The sequence below is a fragment of the Vespa velutina genome, chromosome 21 (assembly GCF_912470025.1).
Source record: "Vespa velutina chromosome 21, iVesVel2.1, whole genome shotgun sequence".
NCBI classification, from domain to species: Eukaryota; Metazoa; Arthropoda; class Insecta; order Hymenoptera; family Vespidae; genus Vespa; species Vespa velutina.
In genome coordinates, this window is record NC_062208.1 from 1,586,191 (window position 1) to 1,593,473 (window position 7,283).

Below are 7,283 nucleotides of genomic sequence, written 5' to 3' on the forward strand. Positions count from 1 at the left end.
AGGAGAGAGTATCCAACGGAATATATATGGTGAATTGATTTTATTATTTTGCAAGGTTTCCTTTTCTTTTTTTTTCTCTTTTTTCTTTTGTTTCTTTTTTTTTTTTTTTTTTTTTTTGTTATTTATCACGAACGATCGTAAATGTGAATTGGAATTGTATACATTTGAAGAGATATAATTTGCCTGATGGATCAAATTGAATGCTATTTTGTACGTAATATTATGCAATAAATTTCCTTTCTTTCCCCTTTACTATCCTTATTATGATTATCATCTTATTTAAGTAAAATATTTACGACAAACTTTATTCTCTCTTATAGCAATATTTATAATAATTAATTGAAGAAATTTTTATGAAGTACATTTTACGATAAACTCGAGATATATTGTTGTAATGACAATTGCAAGAATAATTGCAAGGGGGAGGAAAAAAAAAGAAAAAGAAACAAATAATCATAAAGAGTATTACAAGCGAATATATTATTAAATAAACTTTTTTAATTACGTTTGCATAAAAATAAATATTGAAATATTGTTACGAGTAATATCTGTAATTATATTCGTTTAATTACCTAAACGAAGATATTTGAAATAAATATTAATAAAATAACTTAATAATTTTCTTAATCGTAAATAACAATTTTACAAGATAAATATTGAAAATATTGTAAAGAAAAAAAAAAAAAGAAATATTCGTACGAATTGTTTAATTAAAATGCGACCGAGTGATTCGTAAGGAAAAAAAAAAGAAAAAAAAAAAAAAGAAAAAAAAAAAGAAAAAAAAATGTTCGATTCATTCAACATTCTTTTATTTTTCTTAACAGAAAAGCCCTTATCCCTTTGCACGTAGAACAAAAGTTTTCGTCGAATCATGCATTACGGTGATACGAGTGACACTTGAGAGTTTGCGATAGAAATGGTAATAGTAAGTAAAAGGATAATCGTATCTTAAATTATTCGAGTTCGTTCGATGTTTTACTCGAGAAGCTTGGTTCTCATTCTGTAAAACAAAACAAAAAAAAATATATATATATATATATATACGAGGTGTTCTCAAAAATCATGGGAACAAATTTATACTATGTAATTACTGAGATCAATTAGATGAAAAAAAAAAAAAAAGTTTTATATAAACTTACGTCCAAAAATGTTTCATTGAAAAGATATACGCTTTCAAAAGATATTTTATTAAATTATTGTATGAAAGTTATAAGAAATGTTTGAAAATTTCTTTTTCCTACAAAAACGTATCCTTCCATTCGTCGAATTAATCATTACAAGAATTTAAATATTCCAATTGTATTGGAAATAATAATAAATGTACTTTGAATGAATCTTATAAAATTCATTATTCATTTTTATCGTACTTTTATAAACCAACTTTATTACATAATCCCATAAATAGAAGTCGAGAGAGACGTTGAAATTAAATGATCTAAAAGATCAAGTGATTGATTGATTGATCAATCGTTAATTCGACGAATGGATATAAATCATGCATATTTTCAAAAGCATATATATATATATATATCCTTCTTCTCAATGAAATATTTTTGGACCTAAGTTAATATGAATCTTTTTTCTCATTCATTTAATCCTCGTAATAATACGTAATACGTTAATAAGTTTGGTCTCATGCTTTTTGGACATTTCTGTACATGACAGATCATCGTAGTGTTAATGTTCATGAGTATTCATGGATAATGAATTCGCAGGACCTTTGTAATATCCAGCTGTGAATGGTTTCGATAAGGTGGATACACTCGCGAGTCCAGCACCTTCTTCATCCTGAGTTAGAGAAAGAGGGATAAGGGAAGAAGGAGGAAGTTGAGGAGGAAGAGGAGGAGATGGAGGTGGAGGTAGAGGTGGAGGAAGAGATAGAGGACGAAGAAGTTCGCGCACGAAGAAGAAGGGACTTGACGACCGCATCGTTTCTCTTCATCCGCAGCTGTAAGCCGAAGAAAGAGGGGGCGGAACGGGATACGCGCTTTTTCTACCGCGCGTCATTAATATCCGTTGCCGCGACGCCCTCTCGCAATTTGTCAACATCCGATATTTAATTTCACGCCCTTTTACCCCTGACCGTGCCAGCACGGTTGGACACTAGCTATATAGTACGTGCATTAGCAGGTGCGAAAATGATTCCCGTTGTTTGTTCAGATCAAAAATTTCTTATATTAGAAAATCTTATCTTATGTAATAAGCATTTATGTTATATTGATATTTATGACTTTTGTACGAATAATGAATTTTTCCTTTTGTTCTTTTTTTCTTTTTTTTTTTTTTTTCTTTTTTTTTCTACGTATTTATACGTAAATTATATTATGCGTAACAATTCGTAATACAGGATTTATCGTAAGTTACTTTAGGATTATAGTTTTATACGATCTGACAAAGAAAAAAGAAAGAGAGAGAGAGAAAGAGAGAGAGAGAGAGAAAATAAAAGAAGAAGGAAAAACGATTTAATACAAAAAGTATCTTAAATACAAAAATTTCAGATCTCCATACTATGTATACATATATATAAATAAATTCTACTTTATAGTACAACGGAGTGATACGTCGATCTTGAAAAAAGAAGGAATAAAAAAAAAAGAAAAAGGAAAAGAAGGATCGAACGAAGGAAAAAGGCCAACTCGGTGAAGTTTTACGAAAAAAAAAAAAAAAAAATAAATAAATAAATAAAAATATAAAAAATAAAAAAAGAAAAAACAAAACGAAAAATAAGAAAGAATTAAATTCATCGTTTATTTCAATCCTCATTGAAAGTCCCTTTTTTATACTTTCACACTTTTTTATACGATTTATTTATTCGAATGAGAAAAGAGTTATTTTTTTTACAACTACAACAACAACAACAAAAAGAAAGAAAGACAAGAAAAAGAAAAAGAACGATATATATATATATATTTTTTTTTTGTTTGATATATATATATATATATATATATATATATATTTGTATTTGGAATGTTATAAAAATTCTATTCTAGTATTTGTCATTGAAAGAGAAAACAGTGTTACATTGAAATAATACAAATGTCTGAATTGAATATGATAAAGTGTAAATATATATATATATATATATATTTTTATAAATATATATATATTTTTTTTCTTTGATATATGTATATATATATATATATATATATCAAAGAAAATTGAAGTTAAGGAAGAAGAATTGGGAAGTTAATATGTCTGTGATCGTCAATCGAAGATCCTTTTTATGTTGTCAATGTATGTATGTATGTATGTACGTAAGTATATATGTATGTATATACGTACATATGTATGTATATGTATCGGTGGATAAAAGCAGAGATCACGGGTGGTAGGAGCACAACGTCCATCAGGCAACCCCACGGGATGTCTATTGCTCCGTAGCGCGGTCACTTCCGCTTCCCTCGTAGCTGACCATCTAACGCCATAACCTCCGGATCTCTCATCCCACGTTCTAACCGTCGTCGTATCCCTGTGGTTTCGCGCCCGTGCCTCACCACGCACCAACCTCATCCCCGATGATTAACGGCACCCAGGAGCTCGGACGGCCCCGTCTATTATCTTCTGCTTGCTACTACGTTTATATCTACTTGCTACTACCTAACGTCCACGACGTTATATCGTTGAACATACGAAAACGAGAAGAGAAGAGTATAAGGGTGAGGAGGAGAAGAGAAAGGATGAGGAATAAAAGGAAAAGAAAAGGGAAATATAAAGAGAGAGAGAGAGAGAGAGAGTGTGTATGTGTGTGTGAGAGGAAAGAAGAAGAAGAAGAAGAAGAAAATCCAAGAAGCCAGTTCGAACGATGAGAAATGTTCTCCCTCCCTCTCTCTCTTTCTCTCTCCCATGTTCCTTCTCTCTCGCATTTGAAGAAATCGTGTTACGTAGATCCTAAGATTTCTTTCCTTTTAAAAAATGATCTATAACGCGGTTTTATGTAAAGGACGTGTTTCGATTGAGATCTCATTTCGTTTCTTTTCGTATTCCTTTATTTCTTTCTATATTTCTCTTTCTTTCTTTCTTTCTTTCTTTCTTTCTTTCTTCTTTTTTTTTTTTTTTGCCTTTTTTTTCTTTTGCTTTTGCTTCGCTTCCTTCGTTTACTCTTCTATCGCTTCTAAAAATATTCCTTTTTCCTTTCTTTGCTTTCTCTTTCTTCTTCTTCTTCTTTTTTTCTTTTTCTTTTTTTTTTACACGTCGTTTATTTGTTACGTTTCTTTTTTGATTTTCTTTTTTTTTTTTTGTTCTTTTTTTTCTTTTCTATCAGCGACCATTCGAAACTGTTCGAATTATTTTCCAAAATTCTGATATCTCGATTATACCATTGTTGTTTCATTTTTAATTCTTCGATTTTTTTTTTCTTGTTTTGTTTTTATCGTTTCTCTTTTTTTCTTTTTTTTTTTTTTGATTCTTTTTTTTTTTTTTTTTTTTTTTTTTTTTTTTTTCTTTTTTTCTTCTTATCGCAGATCGCGCACGCAATTTTGTCACTCACAAAATCCCGATTATTCGTATATCACTTCAATGTTGTTTCATTTACACTTTATCATATTCAATTCAGACATTTGTATTATTTCAACGTAACACCGTTTTCTCTTTCAATGATAAATACTAGAATAGAATTTTTTTATAACATTCCAAATACAAATATCTTTATTATTATCATATCAATGTTTCATTTTTTTTTTTCTTTTTTTTTTTTTCATTTTATTTTTGTTTCATCTCCTTCGCAAGAAACGAAACTTCGTGATGATAAAAAAAAGAAAAAAGAGAAAAGAAAAAACAAAAAAAAAGAAAAAAGAAAAGAAAAAGAAAAAGAAAAATATTCGTATCAGATAAATTTACATTTCATTTCAATTGATAGAATCTCAATTAAAGTTTATCAGTGAATTTTATTTAAATCACGACATTTAAAATCATTCGTAAAATTCTAATTGGTAATAGAAATGATTTTATCATTTTAACTATAAGATCTTTGAATAATGATCGATAATAAAATTGATTAATTAAATGTTTTAAGGATAGATATATTATCTCTCTATATGTGTCTTTTGAACGTACAGTTAAATTCATAAACACACGTTAGCGTATCGACAGGAGCTAACTTTTCCCAAGGGTGCAAGTAGGGCTTAGGTTAAACACATGTTGCGCATTACTGCAGGATATCGGGAGTCGAGTACGCGAGAATGGTTGTTTGTCTTTGGGAATACTCTGTTATTTCCGGTGTTACGGGGACGATACTTCCGGCGATCCTCAGCCAAGTGAACGACTTCGAGCACGTGAATGAGATAGAGAGAGAGAGAGAGAGAGAGAAAGAGAGAGAGAGAGAGAGAGAGAGAGAGAGAGAGAGAGGGAGAGGGAGATACTGACAACGTTGAGAGCATAGTAGCCGCCTACATAATAATAGAGTGGCCATAAATTTTCGACGGCACGAGTCATTACTCTCGGACCCTCTGCCATCAAAATTAACGCGCTTTACATAGCTTATTCTTAAGTATAATTAATTTATTACAATTTAATATAGTTTACGTATATTTTTTTCATTCTCTTATTTTTTTATTTCCTTATTTTACTTCTAAATTATTTTACATGTCTATACATGTATACACATATATGTATGTATATATGTATGTATACGTTATTTATTAATAATTTTTAAAGAAATTTTAATTCTATCCTAAATTTTGCAAATATTTTCAAATATTCTATTCATTGATATATTTATTTACAAAATTTCATTATTAATTATTTTTCATCAAATTATATACACAATTGATTATTATATCGTCAAATGTTATTGATAAAATAAATTGTCTTAAAGTATCAATTATCCTTACAATTAATATATTACAAATACATTTGCAATTAATTGAATGACTTATTGATATTAATAATTAGAACATAAGTAAATAAAAAAATTAAATAACAATAAATAACTTTGAACTTTATTTTCTAATAAATTCGATTTAATTCGTCATAATTTTATTACTATCATTAAGATATCGATCCTTTTTTCCTTTTTCTTTTTTATAAATATATATTAAAAAAATATATAACTTTCGCGCGATCAGACTAATAGACGTACAAAAAAGAAAAAAAGAGAGAGAGAGAGAGAGAAGGAAAAAAAGAAGAAACAGAAAAATAAAAAAATAAAATAAAATAAACTAAAATAAAATAAAATAAAATGAAATAAATAAAAAGATAGAAAGAAGGATATGCGAAATGAATCAGTCGAATTCAGCAGTTTGAATGTAGCAAAAGAGAAGATCGCGTTTGGAATCGCCGTGTGAAACACAATTGGTATTAATGTGGCAAGAGTATAAGGTCGAGATAAATGATGACTCGCTTTCAACCTTTTGCTTCTTTTCCATTCGAATGGAAAATGGATATTAATGGGTTACAACGTGCGCCGTCGGTGGTCAGTCGAAGAAATAAGAGAGACGAGTCAGAATCAGTTATGTACATATATATATATATATATATATATATATATATATATATATATATATATATATGTACATACATACATATATGTATGTAAGTATCTATATACGTATTATATATATATTTATATACGTATTCTATAAGTAATAAGTCAAACATTTATAATTAATGCATCTAGTAATGAAATTAGATCGTGAATAAGAGATTAAAATATGTCTGGGCTATTTCGTATATCCTTTTTCTTCATTTTTGCAAAACTAATTATTAAATTAAATTTTTACGCCTTCGCGGATTTACGATTCAACGTGTCTATTCGACTAATTTAATAAAACTTCGATCAATGACAATTGGATTCAATTTTTTTACAATTATGAAACTTGAACGTTCGATTGGTGTTTGATAGGAAGAAGAATATAAGAGATTGAGTAAGTTTTGAACGTAAATTCTGAGCTCGATCATTTATGAATATTCATTTGTTGTTCGTTAATATCACAGATACGACGACGATGACGACGACGACGACGGCGACGACGACGACGACGACGACGACGACGACGACGACGATGACAATATATAAGCTAAGAATAAAATTTTTAATATATCGAATTTTAAATAACATATTTATTCTATATAAGTTATTATAATCTAATTTTAGAGAGAAATTTAATCGACGAATATTCTTAAAAATAAGGATATTCGAACTTTTGAAATTTATGAATCCAATTGTGACGAATTAAGGGACGTCTTTTCTTGTTTTTTTTTTTTTTTCTTGTTTTCATCTTTCTTTCTTTCCTTCTATCTTTTTTCTCGGTTTTTATTCAATCGACAAAAGAATTAATATATCCACG

General features: G+C 28.7%; 1 long non-coding RNA gene across 1 annotated transcript in view; it reads left to right on the top strand.

Moving 5' to 3' along the window:
- The window catches only part of LOC124956274, a 2,606-nt gene extending 396 nt beyond the window's left edge, over positions 1 to 2,210 (top strand). The window contains exons 2-3 of the long non-coding RNA XR_007103197.1: positions 825 to 925; positions 1,754 to 2,210. This is a non-coding gene — a long non-coding RNA (uncharacterized LOC124956274). The remainder of the gene's footprint in view (positions 1 to 824; positions 926 to 1,753) is intronic.
- The last annotated feature ends 5,073 nt before the right edge of the window (positions 2,211 to 7,283 follow it).